Source organism: Uloborus diversus, chromosome 10 (assembly GCF_026930045.1).
Source record: "Uloborus diversus isolate 005 chromosome 10, Udiv.v.3.1, whole genome shotgun sequence".
NCBI classification, from domain to species: Eukaryota; Metazoa; Arthropoda; class Arachnida; order Araneae; family Uloboridae; genus Uloborus; species Uloborus diversus.
Window position 1 is genome coordinate 86,211,570 of NC_072740.1, and position 18,177 is coordinate 86,229,746.

At 33.0% G+C, this 18,177-nt stretch overlaps 1 protein-coding gene across 1 annotated transcript in view; it reads left to right on the forward strand.

The window, feature by feature from the left end:
• LOC129231517 (LIM/homeobox protein Awh-like) overlaps positions 1-18,177 on the forward strand; it is a 136,697-nt gene that overhangs the window by 87,182 nt on the left and 31,338 nt on the right. The window lies entirely within an intron of this gene.

The following is an 18,177-nucleotide window of genomic DNA, read 5'->3' on the forward strand; positions in this document are numbered from 1 at the left end:
GAGCTTGCTTACTGAAAATCATTTGATTGCATCAGAATCATATCAAGTTCAATTTCTCGCTTCCATTTTTATAGACAGGTAAAGAATTTAATAAAACGTATACAAAATTGCGCGTATCTCGTTGAAAATAATAGAGAAATGAATACCCGTGAAGACTGCATAAAATACAATCAATTGTCCATCATCAACTGTCATCACCAATTTTTGATAAAATGATTCGATGCCTGGTATACTTCTAAACTTTCTGACAAAAGAGAAATTTTCCTGAATGTAAATGAAGTATGTTCCAACGACTCTTTTACAAAGAAGTTGTTCCTGTAAGCAATCTTCCTTCATAAATTGTGCGAGATGTCAAAACAGTTATTGTTTTCCATGTTTTTATGATAAATATAATTCTGGTGTATGTATATAAATAACAACTATATTGTTAAAAATCATCTATAAATTAAGCTCTACAGTGATTTTGTAGCCGTTGTAATTCAAATTTTAACTTGTATCGATTTAATTTATCTCCATTTTCTCTATTAAAGTGCTTTACGTGTTCAAAAATTTCGCATTATCTTCAATTCAAATTGCACAAAGCTGTAACAGTCACTTTATAAATGAACAAAAAAGAAACTTGCAGTGGATTTGAACTCGGATCGGACGCATGGAACCCCAGAGCGCTGCCCACATGACCACCAGGCGCTTGTTTACGAACAATCTCTACTAGTTTATAAGTTGCGCGCAAATCTTTAAAGGCTGTTTTCTCGGAATTTAATGGATAGTGCGCTTTATTACTTTACCCTGAGAGTACCCTTAAAGGATGCTACTAATCTACCAAATCTCATCCCGATCTGAATTTCCGAGACCGTAACCTCTCCTTGTTAAATGAGAAAAAAGAATCTAGTTTAATGAATACAGCATTTGAAAGTGCTTTTAAATGTATTATTATTTTTGGATAAATTTTACGTGTTCATCGAAAAATTGGAATCGACTAACTTGCTGATGCTTGAGAAACGGAAATTCAAAGAGTTATATATTAAATTTGAATTTTATAGTTAATATCAGCAATAACTTTCTTTTATGTTGACCAAAATATTGCATTACCTAATAAATCATGCAAATATGTTTTAAAGCAAGGAATTAACTTTTTAGATACTTTAAACCGTGTTTTCCTGTGAGTCTGATGACTACAAATGTTTCGGAAGAGATAAATTTTATTGATCGTTTTAGCCTACTTCCCCGAAAAGTCAAACGCAAAAAAAGCATATAAGAATGCTTATCGTTGCGCAAAAATATCGATGAGAACGAAAAGAAAAGTAAAAAAAAACGAGCTGATGTGTGCATCACATGACTTCCTTTTATTCCAATTTAATGTCATTTCCCCATTATTGGCAATTTTAATGTGATTTAATTGTATACTCTCTAAATATCACCAACAGTGACCAAATTGAAACGGATTCCGGGAAACGTACCCGAGTTAATTGAAACCAAATTTAAAATTAAAAAAAAAAAATCGCCAAATTTGTCGCCAAGTTGGCGACAAAACTTGGCGATCAAAAGACTGGCGATATATCGCCAAGTGTCCGACAAATTATAACACCACTTGAGTTTAAATCGAAATTAACAATGATTTCCCCCTAAAAAGGGGCAAAAGGCCCACTTAGGAACATCCGAATGCAACCAAAAGGGAAGGTGCACAACTAGACCCCACTAGGAGTCTTCGTACCAAATTTCAACTTTCTATGACATACCGTTTTTGAGTTATGCGAGAATATATACACACATACGCACATACAGACGTCACGAGAAAATTGGTTGTAATTAACTCGGGGGTAGTCAAAATGGATGTTTTGGGTGTCTGTAGGTTTCTAGGCATATATCCACGTGTGGTCGGGTCGAAAAAAAAAAAAAACTCAGCATTCATTCAGGGGTGAGAAAAATGGAAATAAAGGCCGATTTTTGAGAAAAAATTTTCGCGAATACAATACTTCCTTTTTTGTAAAAGGAAGTAAAAATCATTCAACCAACATTTGTAATAGAAATGTAAAGGTAATTGTGTGATATTTGTGTCTGTCTCTCTGCTTGGACAAGTGACAGTAGACTTTGGTCAAGTGAGAGTAAAAAACAATTCGTTGATGGCTTAAATGATTACAATAAATGTAAAGCTAAAGAAAGTTAAATGGAGAATAAAAGTGGTAATAATTCAACGGAAGGAATAATACGAAATACGCCTTTTTTACGTTGTTTTATGTTTTTAAGAATTTGGCAATTGTTTTATGTCTTCCTACCCATGAGCTCCTTTTATTCGCACAGAAAAAGGAGCTCCTTGCAACCTCGAAACATTTGTCTGCAGTTTTTATTGATATTTGTACAATTCTAGCGTTGTTTCTATGTTTTCAAATTAAGAATGTTGCTTTCTTTTTTATTACGTGCTAAAAAACAGGTTCATTTAACTGCATAAGTCTGAAAACAAGCAATATGTTTGACTGATGCACGCTGTCAGAAATTGAGATAGACCTTGCAACCTTCTAAAGATTCATGTTTAAGTTAATTTACAATTACTCTAGTTCAAATTTATTTTTAAAAAGCTACGTAAAATTTTTCTATTCTGGGTTGAAGTTAGCTAACTGAGTGATTTTTAATATTTTCTGTACAAGATAGGATTTTTCGTAAAAGTTTGAGTGTTTCGAACACGTACGTATCGTCTTTGCGATTACGTGCAGTTTTCAATTATTCGCTAAATTCAACCTTACTTACCCTGTCGAAACAGCAAAAATAATAACAGCAGGCTATATTTTTTGTCTAATAAGTCAATTTGAAAGAATTGAAACCGCATGAAAACCTCTTATAAAGAACACAGCAGTAATAGAAACTCAATGCAAGCTTCACCTTAACAGTAGTGTCAATGTAAGATAACTTATTTTACAGGAGTGATTAGTGCGTGTTTTTTGCTGCTTCGGCTATAGCTTGGTGAAACTGAAAGCAGTTAATTTTCTCTTCTTTCTTTATTTTATTTTTTTCTTAATTTTATATCTTTTCAAAATAAATTAATTCATTTTTTTTGTTTGTTTTATTTTACTTTGTTGTTTCATTTTTTTATTTATATATTTATTGTATATAAATTTATATAGTTTTTTATTATTAAATTTATTTATTTACGTTTATTTGTTTGTTTATTTTTGTGCATTTTCCACGGGAATCAACAATTTTTCAATTCTAAACACTTAGCAATCAATTATTATATCACGCGAAAAGAGTAGTTATGGTGGCACGAAATTTTAGAACCAATAAGTTAACTGCATAATTAGTGTTTTATCTTCACTTAAAAATTATTATTATTATTATTGAGGCAGTGAGAAGCAAAAGAATATAAGTGGGGTTTTAATATTTTGAGTAAAACGCATTTAAAGTTCAGATCCAAAGTAAGTTTTCCTTATTATTATTTTTTCTAACTTATGCCGTATAGCAGCATCTACCAGGGCTACTAGTACCATCTCTTCCCCTAAAACAGAGAAAAGGCTAAATTTTTTAATCCGGGACTTGCCCCCTTTTGCTTTTCACTGCCTTGATTTGTAAAAAAGTCTTGCTTAATGTAAAAAAAAAAATCGAGTAGGGGAGGGGGGGGATGAGAAGATTTTGGAACCTATTTTAACAGTTTCAGAAATTGCTACCGATGACAAAAGACTCATTTTTAAAATTTAAATTTATTGAAACTGAAGCGATTAATTAAAATATTTTTCCATTTAAATATTTTCTATTTTAATTTTTTAAATGTTTTTACTGAAACGAAGGAATAAATAAAAAAAATATATGAATGCATAAGGAAACTATACGAATAAATAAAAATTAATAATTAATTACTGTATGACAGTATAAATAAGTGAATAAGAAAAAACTAATTGAATGAATGATAAGTCAAAGAATAAATGCAGGAATTAAATCATTAATGAATATGCAAATGATTTAATAAATGGCTGAATATATAAATGAAATGTTTCACTTTGCCCCGCCTGCACGTGACAAATTGTGTTTAACTTGCAAATCCAAACATTCCTAATGTTGAATTAAAGAAAAAAAAACTGCACTAGACACCCATAGATTTCAATTAATGATTAAAAAATTTTATAATACAAGTTTTTGTGATAAACCACAAAATATTACAATGTGAGAATAAATGTTCGAAAGTGGCTTGTATTATTTAACCGACCTTGATTTTTAAAGGTATCTATTTCTTAAGTGGAATCAACTGCACGTTTAATAACATAGTTAAATATTGTTAGGTGGCACTGCAAGCTAAAATATTTTTTCATTTCACTTCGCACCGCTATTTCACTTTTCCGGACATTCCATTACTATATTCATGACAACTTAAAAACCATACCCACGTTCACAATTTTTTTTTATTTCTTCATCTTAATATTTTGCTTTAAGTGGGTATATGGTTGTATATCTAAAATCATTAAGAACTTAACTATCCATCCTATTATATATATATTTTTAAAGTATATAAACATATTAAGTTATTCCGTTTTGTAAGAATAGTGTAATTCTTGTTCGAACTCCTGTGAACTTTTTTAAAACCAACACAATAAACCTTCTCCTCTACCGAACAGAAAAGTTGGACTTTTAAAAACAAAATATAAAATCTATGAGAAAACTTCTAAGAACCCCAAAGCTACAATTGAAAGAAAAGAAAAATAATAATTGCAGTCAGTTCATGTTTTGTTTTATGAAAATTTCTTCTTTCCAACTTTTTGAGCTTTATGGAGAGCATTTAAATGTGGACGATTTGTGTTCTTATTTTCAAAAGACGATGCCAAATAATCACTAAAATATTTTTTGAATCGAGTTTGTAAAAAAGTTATACGTAGCTAAGAATGTTTTTCCCCCCTTCGTTGTTTATTTCGAAAGTGTTGTGCTTCGAAGATGTAACATTTTTCAGTAACATATACTTATTTTACCTCTTTTTCTTGACTGTTTTAACATTCAAGAGAAATTTTTGGAAATAATTTCCCATTTTTATTTTTGGAATTCAGAACGTAAAATATTACTGCCATAGATATTGTGATAATGTAATTTTAAGCAGAAATTTTGAAACAATCGCAGATTTTTTTACGAGCAAAGCACCAAAATCACAGGGAAGTTGGCATTTTCAGTTTTTTTATTTATATACTTATTTATTTCATACTCTTTTTTTTATTAACTGATAATATTCAGGAGAAAATTTAGGAAATAACTTCCCATTTTTATGTTTAGAATTTATAACGTAAAATATTATTGCGATAAATAACGTAATTTTAAGCAGAAATTTTGAAACAATCGCGGAATTATTCACAAGCAAAGCACCAAAATCACAGGGAAGTTGTGTTTTTCAGTTTTACGATTTATTTGCTTATTTATTTATGCTGTTTAGTTTTTTGCACAAGTTTTTTTTTTTTTTTTTTTTTTTTACAAAAATTTAAAGAATAAAACGCGTCAAAAACGTAATCGAATCAACCTGTTTTCAGGTTTGGCTATTAATACATTAACCATGTAAAGAGGGTGGAATTTCACACTAGTAATGAGAGTATCAGTTTGTTTTAACATTTTGAATTGAACAGAAAGCGTTTACAAACTTGCGTCTTTATGCTGGTATTTCAGCATTTGGGCTCTCGGCTATGTCTCATATGATTCGTGAAACTGGCACTAAAAAAATCAAATTAGAGAAACTTTAAATATTTTGTTTCTGTCTTTTTAATAGAAGTTTGTAAATAGGGCTTACACTAAAAATAGTTTTGTGACTTAGCAGTATGTAGATCAAAATAACTTTTTCAGTTCGCATCACCGATCCTAATATTACCAACCACAAATATCGAGTTATGATGTCTGTGGCTGTGTTGCCGTCACTCGTCACTTAATAATAATAATTATTATTGCTATTATAATTATTACAATAATGTATATAATTATTATACAAATGGTTTAAATTCCATCGTCAGTGAGACAAGGGTAGGCGCGCTATGCGCATACGAGATGCGCAGCTAATGAGGATTGAAAGCTTGATCGCTCGTAACGTAGGATTTTTCAAAAAGAAAAAAGGTAGACTTGTATGGATGCTATTGTTATTACTGAACGTAAGTATTGGATTATTCTTGAAAAATAGGTAGGGTGTTGGCCACCTTCTTTGTCTTCATTTTTTGAAAGCTTTCATAACCTTGATGCTTTTCGTAATTTTATCTGTCATTTAAATTTGTAATCTGTGTTGTTCTTGTTTGGGACTCTTTCGGACGTTTGTGTTTTCTTTTTGTTCCCTTCATTTATGTGTGATAGTACCTCCTAGTTTATCTTTGTTGAAGATATTTTCAAATCCGCAATTCTATTTATTTCGCTGGTTTGTCATTACTTAAATTTGTAAACTGTTTATTTCTATTTCATTCATCTTCTTAACTTATGTTTTTACAATGTTGCCAATCGCTGTTTATCACTTGCATCTGTAAGCCTCATAATATACTGTGTGGAGCATGAGGAGTTTTTTGTGAATTTTAAAATAATAATAATAAATACTTTTCTGATTAGATTGCAGCAAATCCTATAAACACATCATTTACATCTGGAAATTCACGTAATTAATGTTTCTAAAAGCGCACTTCGTCTCATCCTATCATTCTTACATCCACAATGAATTTTGTTACAAATTGACCATTTGTATTAATAATGTCATATTTTTACCGGTTGAAAGTATTTGCTAAATTTATTGAAAACTTAAATTAAAAAAGTGAAATGATTTAGGATTATTTTAAAGTGTTTTGCTCAGATTATAGCAAATGTCTCACAACATGAAAAATTTCTGTTTTTGTTTTGAAAAGAATAATCATTGAAATTTTATACGTTTTTCAATTAAAAATGAAATTCAAAACGATAATCATACATTTGAACAAAGTGACAGCAATTGTTTAGGGGTAGAAAATGCAGTAGAAAAGTTTGCAATAATATTTGAAATTTTCCCATTCATATGGTAACATACACCACAAACCTATCATTAATCGATAAAATTTTTGTTTGTAAAAAAATCTTTGACGTCTCTGAAATTTTTAATGTACTCTCGATAAAAATCGAAATTTTGCATTGATAGCAATACGTTCCAAGCGAAAGATAATATTCATTCACTTACTGGAAATGTAAAAGAAAACTTAAAAGCAAACTTTAAAGGATTTAATGTTTCGATTGTAAAATATGTACATCAACACCAGCACAACCGTAGGGTAAATTCATCTTTGTAGGCAAACCAATAGTGTCGCGGCTTTATTAAATACATTTTTGTTTCAAGTCAAAATTTTATTGTTTCAAAAGCTTTCGTTCCACATGAAAATAATTCTGAAATTGTGAATTTTTGTGTATTAACTATAGGTTTCCCAACCTGATAAAATATTCATTTTATCTTTTGAAAATATTCAAGAAAAGTTTATTGGAAACATTTTCCGCTTCTTCGATATCATATTTCACTATTAGTTTGCAGCTCGTAATTCAAACAAGTATTCATTTCGCAACATTTCTTGAAGGGATAAAGTTTCAAAATAAGGATAAAACGGTTCCACACAAAGTCAATATCTAGCTAGACATTTGTAGAAGACGATAAAATCTTTAAAGAAATTTACAGATTTTCTGTTTATGTGTGTGCGTGAAATGTAAACGCATTACTTCCTTGTAAAATTCTTGTTGGCACTTCAACCATAAATAAAGTATTTTAAAACATCACAAAAGTATTACCAAAAAAAAAAAAAACAGTATTTTATAGATTTTATAATCATTTCGGTTAGGTTTTGAAAGCATACCATTTTGAAAGAAAAAGTTAATGCAACGTGAAAACGTGCACCTGACTTCACTGATCTGTATTATTTATTCCAAACGCATCGTCTCCAAAATACCTATTTTCATTATGGGCAACCGTCTATGACGAAACTAATATTTCTGAAAGTCACAAGAAAATAACGAGCAAATAATTTCCTAACAAAGGGAAAACTTCCTTAAAATAACTTAATAGGGATGAGCATAATTTGGGAATTTTTTTCAAACTTTGAGATAGAGCCTCAAACCAATAATCATACAGACCATGGCTGTAATCTTTGAGCACAAACTACAAACTAGAGGTATTAAGTCCAATCATTGGCATAGGAAATGTTGAGGCAAAGATCCCAAGTCACATGGTTCAACTACGACGAATAGGAGTCGAGTTTTCATATTTTACATGAAAACCCGATTTCTTCCAATACTTTGAAATATTTCCCGTGACTTGAGATCCTTGCTTAAGGAATCGAAGGGCTCGGGGCAAGAACGTGATAAGCCACATTTTTGAAAAAATGAGTATTTTGTTCTAAATGTTGCTTTTTGATAATTGAAATAAACATAACACTGGATTATGCCATTGTCAGAAAAACGTATCTGGTTTTAGTATTGCAGAATATAAAATGTATAATATAAATAAAAAATCGGAATGACCATCGTAGTTTATAGGTGGATAGTGTCAGAATAAGTTAATATTATTGACAATAAAAAATTAGCTGATGTGTGCATCACACGACTTTCTTGTTGATCAATTTAATGTCATTCCCCTATTATTGGCAATTTTAATGTGGTTCAATAGTTTACTCTCTAAATATCACCAACAGTGGTCAAATTGAAATCAGATTTTAAAAAAATCGCCGAATTTGTCGCCAAGATTTGTCGACAAAACTTGGCGAAAATAGACTGGCGATATATCGCCAAATGTCTGCCAAATTATAATACCACTTGAGTTTACATCGAAATTAACAATGATTTCCCCCAAAAAAGGGCAAACGACCCCTTTAGAAACACCCGAATGCAACCAAAAGGGGAGGTGCACAAAAGACCCCATTAGGAGTCTACGTACCTAATTTCAACTTTCTAGGACATATCGTTCTTGAGTTATGCGACATACATCCGCACATACGCACATACAGACGTCACGAGAAAACTCGTTGTAATTAACTCGGGAATCGTCAAAATGGATATTTAGCGTGTCTATACGTTCTTACGCACTTATCCACGTGTGGTCGAGTCGAAAAAAAAAACCTCATCATTCATTCGGGGGTGAGTAAAATGGAAATTAAGGTCGAGTTTTGAGTGAAAATTTTTTCGCGAATACAATACTTCCTTTTTTGTAAAAGAAAAAAAAAAATTCTAGAATTTTCCAAAGTTGGAAATTGTCCTACTGGAAAAAAACTCATGTTGCATATCACATTCTTGCCCCTATAGACCAAGAGCTGAGCCCCCAAAACGCGATTTATCTCTTTTATGGCTTATGACCGGTTAAAATAATAAAAAAATGCAATTAAAAACTTTGGCTCGAATCCCGCCCACTAATTTTGGGTCACACGGCTGCGTGGGTGGATAAAAGGTCAAAAAAAAAAAAAAAAGAAAAATATTAAAGTGATGAGTTAAATGGCTAAAAATTATATAATAACATTAAATTAATAAGAAAAAACACGTAGCGAGAGAAACCCCCAGCTATGTTGGGGCGAATGTGGTTGCCCCCAGGGGTAAAGTATCGATTATAAAACTTAAAAAAAATGATCACTTTCGTGGGCGGGGGGAATTTTACAGGGTATTAGTTTCATTATTTTGACTGCCAAAAAAAAATCCCCCCCCCCCAATAACTATGGGTCAATTTGTCAAAAAAAATTTTTTTTTGTTCCTCTTTATTCGGTCCACGTCGAGTATTATTCGAACTTACGCATGACTGTTTAAATTGCAAAAAAAAAAAAAAAAACCCCAAAGTTTGAACGTTTATTCGATAAAAAAAAACTCGTAGCAATCCCCCCTCCACACCTATGGAGGGGGTTGCTGCGCGGTGCGCGGTTATACAATGTGGTGCCCCCCAGGGGTGAACTATCGATTGATTAAACAAAAAACAAATAACTGTCGTGAGGGAATTTTACAGTGTATACATTTAATTGTTTTAATTGCAAAAAAAAAAAAAAAAAAAAAAGAATCTCCCCCTACCCCAGTAATTATGAGTTTATTTCACAAACAAAAGTGCTTTTATGTTAAAATTGCAATAACGATTTTTTTACTTGTAAATGTTAACGCGTTAATCCGATGCGTTAAATGAATATTTAAAATAATAATTTGGAAATTCATATAGATTTATTTACCTTCGGCATATTGGTTGTGATAGTGTCTATCTAGTTTGATAAAAATGCTCCTGCAATCTCGATGATATAAATCTGCTTCTGTTAAGAACTCGGAAAAATCTAAATCACGGAATTTCAGTTTTCAGTGTTTTCGAATCTTTGAAACTTTTAATCCTTCAAATAAAGTTTTTGTCAAAACATTATCTTTTATCTGGTGGCTGGCTACACTTAAAATTACCCTTTAAAACACTCATAATATAAAAACATCAAAATATATTTTTAAAAAAAGGATTTTTTTTTACGTTTTCAGTTTAAGGATGCGGTACAGGGTGCTCCGAAAAGAAAAACCAATAGCTACAACGACTTCACTGTGTTGGCTACAGTTGATCACTGACGAAACTGCCCTCGAAACAGCAAGAAGAAATCATCACAGGCGTGTACTTTCCCCTTCCTTCTTTGCATACTAAGCACACAATGGTAGAAGCAGATGTACGGACGCTGAATGCCTTCCTTTTATTTTGAAAAATATTTCAAAATTTCTAATTTAAATTAAAAACATTTTTTTGGAGGGGGGATTTTTTTCCTGCTACAATCAAATGTAAACTCTGAGAAAATCCCCCCTCTACGAAAGTAATCTTTTTTTTATTTAATCAATCGATAATTCACTCCTGGGGGGCAACAAGTTCGCCCTAACATAGCTGGGGGGGGGGGATTTTCTACGTGTTTTTTTTACCGAATAAATAATTGCAATTGTTTTTTACAATTTAAGAGGTCATGGGGAAGTTCGAATAGTACTCGACTCGGACGAAATAAAGAGAAACAAAAAACTTTTTTTTTTTTGACAAATTGACTCATAGTTACTGGGGGGGGGGATTTTTTTGGAAATCAAAATAATGAAACAAATACCCTGTAAAAATCCCCATCCCCAACCCCACGATCTTTTTTTTAAATTTTAACAATCGATATGCGCTTTGACTAATAGGAGTGGAGCAGCAATAAGAAATGTAATGAAAACGGGAAAATTTATATAATTGTATAAAATGCTTAGAACGCCGAATACAAGTACATTCTTGAGGTAGACCGTGCAACGCCTGGCAATTCAGCTAGTAGACTCATAATTGCCGGGGAGGAGAGATTTTGTTTTGCAATTAAAACAATTAAATGTATGCTCTGTAAAATTCCCTCCAGGAAAGTGATAATTTATTTTTAATTTAATCAATCGATAATTCACCCCCCGGGGGGGGGGCACCACGTTGTAAAACCGCGCACCGCGTAGCAACCCCCTCCATAGGTGTGGAGGGGGGATTGCTACGAGTTTTTTTTTATCGAATAAACGTTCAAACTTTGGATTTTTTTTTTGCAATTTAAACAGTCATGCGTAAGTTCGAATAATACTCGACGTGGACCAAATAAAGAGGAACAAAAAAAAACTTTTTTTGGCAAATTGACCCATAGTTACTGGGGGGAGGGGATTTTTTTTGGCAATCAAAATAATGAAACTAATACCCTGTAAAATCCCCCCCCCCCCCCCACGAAAGTGATCATTTTTTTAAAAGTTTTATAATCGATACTTTACCCCTGGGGGCCACCACGTTCGCCCCAACATAGCTGGGGGAGAAATTCGCTACGTGTTTTTTCTTATTAATTTAATGTTGTTATATAATTTTTAGCCATTTAACTCATCACTTTAATATTTTTCTTTTTTTTTTTTTTTTTTGACCTTTCATCCCCCCACGCAGCCGTGTGACCCAAAATTAGTGGGGGGGATTAGAGCCAAAGTTTTTAATTGCATTTTTTCATTATTTTAACCGGCCACAAGCCATAAAAGAGATAAATCACGTTTTGGGGGGCTCAGCTCTTTGTCGACTAGCCCTTCGATTGAAAGCTTCACTCTGTCAAACTTTTATTCCTTTTGAATGGGTAGACTTTGGCTGTCTGGATGAAAGCGACGATTGTGGTCAAGAAATAGAAGAGCTTCCACGTTCAACGCCTTTATCGCCATCTCCGTCAAAACTTGATTGTATCTGTTTATTATATTGTCTGTTTTCCACGAGAAGACACTTGACTCCTCCCTCGTCACGTGGTGTCCGATGATTCTATTTCGCTGTTTTCGGCAGAAGGTATATTCGGATCACAGCATTTTGTTGTAAAATCAGCAGTTTTCGCAATGTAAGAATAACTAAAATGACAACAGACAAGTGAAGCAAGTGCTATAAAGGACACTAAGACTTGCTTGCACATTCAAATGCATGCCCACGTTAAGGCTGTCTCGTTGTCTCTTTTGGAAGTGCGTGAATTACTTACCGATCACCCCCGCGTAAAATGGAACTCTGCGTTCGAGGAGCGTGGAGAAGTGTCTTCTCGTGAAAAACGGACAATAGTAACACACGAGAGTAAAGTCAAACCGCCAGCTGCGATTCTTCAACGAGATTGTTTTTTTAAGCGCGCTGACATAGGAGAGTAACTTCTCACAGCTAAGCTTTTTATTATTCCGTTTTCCGTTAGCTAAATTTGCGAAAAACGCCGGTGCTGAGAAGCCACTTGTTTGAAAGATAGACCAATTAACTCAACAAATGAGGAGTAATTTATCAAAAAAGAACATATCCACTTTTTAGAAAAATTCGTTTTATGACATTTTCTAAATCTTTCAGATGACCTTTATGAAATCACTTACTCTCAAACGTGGAAAACCTTATTTTATTTACGGGTAAAGTGTAGCTTTTTGATCAAAAGGTAACAAATCCGTCCTCAGCACGTTTCATTTTGAACAAAAATTTACATAATCTGAAAGAATCTGTAGTACGAAGACTTTTAGATCCAAAGGAACACATGTCCAAAATCCTCAAATTTTAATTCACTACTTTTAGGTTCATGTATTTTGATAAGAGAGTATGAGAAAGTGAAATATTAAAGTTTTGGTGAAATTGGAATTTTTAACATTCAGGTTTTCGTTCAAAAGGACGCATATCCAAAATTAAGATGACAATATCTCCTTGTTTTTTTTACACAAATATTTCTTACTCTGGCCCATGATTTTCTGTGCTTTTGCGCTCTATTCTGTACCTAGAAAAATTGATTAAACGAACTTGCTCTTACCCTAATTCGTTTTTCTCACATCCTGAACATTTTTGGAAAATGGAAATGTTCCCTTTTGATAAATTAGTCCTCAAATGTCTCGTGATTACGGTCATAAACGCTTTACTGTCGAAAGTGTGAAAGTAATACGAAAATACTCAGTTTCATTTATCTTGAGTCTGAGAAAACACAGTTTGACGACTGGGCCATTGACAGACTGAGAGTACAATCCAACCAATACTGAGAAAAAAGATCTCAAAATTTTAGAGGATATTTATTTCATTTTCTCCCAATAATTATATTCGTATAAATGGAGATTCGGTTCTTTTGGTTCGGATAGTCGGAATTAAAATTAATGTCTCCGTAAACTTAACCATTAACGAAGGGAAAGGATTGACGCGTGGAACTCTTTTGTTTACTAAACTAATCAAGAATTTGCGTTAATAATAAAAAAAAATATCTCCAGGGAAAACAGCTCTGATGTTTCACCCTTACGTTATAACCAAAGCTGCCAACTGCTACGAAAAAATTGTAGTTTCTACGAACTGCAGCCTTGAACTACGACGCTACGAAAACGTGTCCAAAAAATCTAAGATTTTTTTTTTTTTTACTTTTCTTTATACAGTAGACTCCCGATTATCCGCGAGCGGTTTATCCGCGAATCAATCACCAATCACGAACATGTATTTTCGCAGTATAAAGCGAATACCAGTGGCTTTTTTTTTTTTTTTTTGAAAAATTGTAAATTTACACTCAGTTGTTTTTGCTTGATTGATTTGATTTAATTTTATTATTATTATTATTATTGTGCGTTCTTCATCGCACATACACTTGTTTGTTATTGATGTTAAGTTCGGTTGTGCAAAAATACAGAACATTTGTACTGTACTCTATATATATTTTCACTGTTTGCAGAAAGTGTTATGCATCAATACAGTTAAGAATTTGAGATAGGACAATTTTTACCTGATTTGTCCCCCATTTTAGTCTTTTTGCGGTTATCCGCGATTTTTATTATCCGAGGCACTTGTGCCACCCAATTCCGCGGATAATCGGGAGTTTACTGTAATCACAGGAAATTTTTTAATCATTACAGATAATATCCATGTTATAATCACATAGATAATATTGCTTTTCTAACAAAATTCTAAATGTCTGTCTAAAAATGAGTAAAATAATCTTGCCACAGTTAATGTAAAAAAAAACTTAATATCGATTACTTGCTTTTTTTTCAAAGGAAACTGTTACTTGTCCTGGAGAGAGGGGGGAAAATTTTCTGGCGCGCATGCCGCATGCAAACGATGGGACGCGCGCTCTTTAAATCCTGGTAAAAAAAAATGAAAAAAAAAAATTTTTTTTTTTTTGGCTACGTTTACATGGTTTGATGCGGAATAGGCTTCTACATACAATGCGATGTACTTTTTTATGGAAAATCGCATTTTTTGGACTTACGTCAATCTGGCTCGAAGGTGCAGAATTTAAAACGTAAATCATGCATTGCATATGTTGCATTCGTAATTAAATGTGCCGTTTTATCCCCCCCCCCCCGGCAAAAAATATCCGCTACTAATTTAGTTTTTCAAAACTTGGCAGCTCTGGTTATAACTGAAAGATGAAGTTTAGTTAATAATTTCTGTACAGGAGCATAAAATGTTGCTTTACTTATTTTCATCTTTCTTAAAATCGAATGGCCAGTTTATTAAGAAATACGATGACTTAAAGACCATAAGCTTTGCCTTAAATTATAGACCTCTTTTTATACATTAAAACGATTAAATAGCGCAGTAAATTCCATGTAATGTTTGTGAAAATCGAAATTTGATTCATTTATTATTCAACTCAGAAATATTTGGAATTTATTGATGACGTTACCTGCATTGAAGCTTCAAGCAAAAAGTTAGTATGAATGCAATGGTTTCAATCAATGAATTTCATTTGTAATGTTTTTAAAAATAAAATTAGTGTACTATTTTAAACAGTTTTTTCTATGCTAATATTGAAATTCTTATACCTAAGTAACGAGAAAAAAAAATAATTTATAAGTTATTTATATTCGATCCTTTATAAAATAAGTTTTGAACATTTGGGGACATATACGTCTCAGTGTTAATTAAGAGATCAGAATTTAAGTTTAAAAAAAACTAACAAGTAATTTCTTTTAAACATTTTTTTTCGTAACAAACTGATCTCTACATTAAACGAGCTGATGTGTGCATCACATGACTTCCTTTTACTCCAATTTAATGTCATTTCCCCATTATTCGCTATTTTAATGTGATTCAATATTTATTCTCTAAATATCACCAACAATGGCCAAATTGAAACCAAAAAAAAAAAAAAAACTCCGCCAAATTTGTCGCCAAGTTGGCGACAAAACTTGGCGACCAAAAGACTGGCGATATATCGCCAAGTGTCCGACAAATTATAACGCCACTTGAGTTTACATCGAAATTAACAATGATTTCCCCCCAAAAAGGTGCAAAAGACCCCCTTAGGAACATCCGAAAGCAACCAAAAGGGGAGGTGCACAACTAGACCCCACTACGAGTCTATGTACCAAATTTCAACTTTCTAGGACATACCATTTTTGAGTTATGCGAGATACATACGCACATACGCACATACGCACATACGCACATACACACATACGCACATACATACAGACGTCACGAGAAAAGTCGTTGTAATTACCTCGGTGATGGTCAAAATGGATATTTCGCGTGTCTATACATTCTTAGGCACTTTTCCGCATGTGGTCGAATCGAAAAAAAAACTCAACATTCATTTGGGGGTGAGCAAAATGGAAATTAAGGGCGATTTTTGAGTGAAAATTTTTTCGCGAATACAATACTTCCTTTTTTGTAAAAGGAAGTAATAATGAATCTGACTTGGTTGACCCTTTTTTTTTATATCGCTTATAGCTTTATATCTACTATCTCAATTTTCGAATATTAATTTTTATGCTTATTATTAGTTTTTTTTACTATCATCACTTTCGGAATTGAATTATATACGCCCTGTAGTTTGTTAACCCATTAGAAGAAATTGTTTCGACTTTTTTGCATCAATTACAGCAAGCCTCATCATAAATAAAAACAATTTTCTTCGGTTGATTGGAAAACTACCCAAAACAGTGACTAATGTACCGAAGTTTTCTATAAGGAAAAACTCTGTCGTTGAAAATTTGTATTTATATTTGCGTATAAAAACGAGCTGATGTGTGCATCACATGACTTCCTTTTACTCCAATTTAATGTCATTTCCCCATTATTCGCTATTTTAATGTGATTCAATATTTATTCTCTAAATATCACCAACAATGGCCAAATTGAAACCAAAAAAAAAAAAAAAAACTCCGCCAAATTTGTCGCCAAGTTGGCGACAAAACTTGGCGACCAAAAGACTGGCGATATATCGCCAAGTGTCCGACAAATTATAACGCCACTTGAGTTTACACCGAAATTAACAATGATTTCCCCCCAAAAAGGTGCAAAAGACCCCCTTAGGAACATCCGAAAGCAACCAAAAGGGGAGGTGCACAACTAGACCCCACTACGAGTCTATGTACCAAATTTCAACTTTCTAGGACATACCATTTTTGAGTTATGCGAGATACATACGCACATACGCACATACACACATACGCACATACATACAGACGTCACGAGAAAAGTCGTTGTAATTACCTCGGTGATGGTCAAAATGGATATTTCGCGTGTCTATACATTCTTAGGCACTTTTCCGCATGTGGTCGAATCGAAAAAAAAAACTCAACATTCATTTGGGGGTGAGCAAAATGGAAATTAAGGGCGATTTTTGAGTGAAAATTTTTTCGCGAATACAATACTTCCTTTTTTATAAAAGGAAGTAAAAATCCAAGAAAATGTCACTTTCAACGTTCTCTACTGTAATAAACGTTTTCCTCCAAAGCATAAAGATTAAACTCGAATTCGGCTTTTCACGAACCAACCAACATTTCGAAGTAAGTTACCGCCCTAAGCCAGGGCTAAGGCCAGAAATACATATAATACACCACCAGCTCAGTTATTCCATCCGAGGACTGCAGTTTCGTACTTTTTAGCACTCATCAACCTGGAATAGGAAGTAACTGAGCTGGAGGTGGAAAACCTCTTAAAGGAGCCGAGAGAGCCAAACAAACGCGTAGCTAATGTAGTTAATTTGGCTCTCTTGGCTCCTTCAAGAGCTCCTTTTCTACCTCCAGCACAGTTACTTCCTTTTCTGGGCTGATGAGTGCTAAAAAAGCACGAAACTGCAGTCCTCGGATGGAATAACTGAGCTGTCGGTGTATTATACGTGCAACCAACAATATTTCACCGGAACACCAATTTCGAAAGAAAATCCCATCCAACACTCTTCCAGCCGACTATTCAACTAAGAACTTAAAGCTAGCAGAACATAACTGAAAATCGGTACCAGAAGGGGAGAGTTCCACTTTTTCTATCGATAACGGACAGGGTTAATATATAACAATTAATTATACAAAGGTAGCATTATATTTTATTAGAATGTCATTAAAATTGGTTTCATAACGACAAACCCTGAAAAACAGGAAATTCGCCCGTCAAAGTATGACGAGTGAAAATTGCTTCTACTCTTCTACATTTTAACGAAGCAATAGCCTGTTTGGGGATATTTTGATCGTTGAAATTTTAACTTTAACTCCAGTGGATTAACCCTAAACTTCAATAGATAGCGTTAACAGTTGACCACTTTTTCGTTTCTTCATTCCCCTAAAATGACAGCCTTACCAATAAAACAGTCAAGTTACTGGATCCAGTTCAGCCTGTGAAAATAAAACACCTTACCTGCATGTCAAACATTACCAAAAAATATTACCAAATTTTCGTTCCGTGGCGCAAGTTTCATTGATGACGTAAGGAGCGTTACTCGATCATTCGCAATGTATATAAGGATACTAAATATGAAGTCAAAATATTTAAAGAGGATTTTTTTTAAAGTTTTTCTT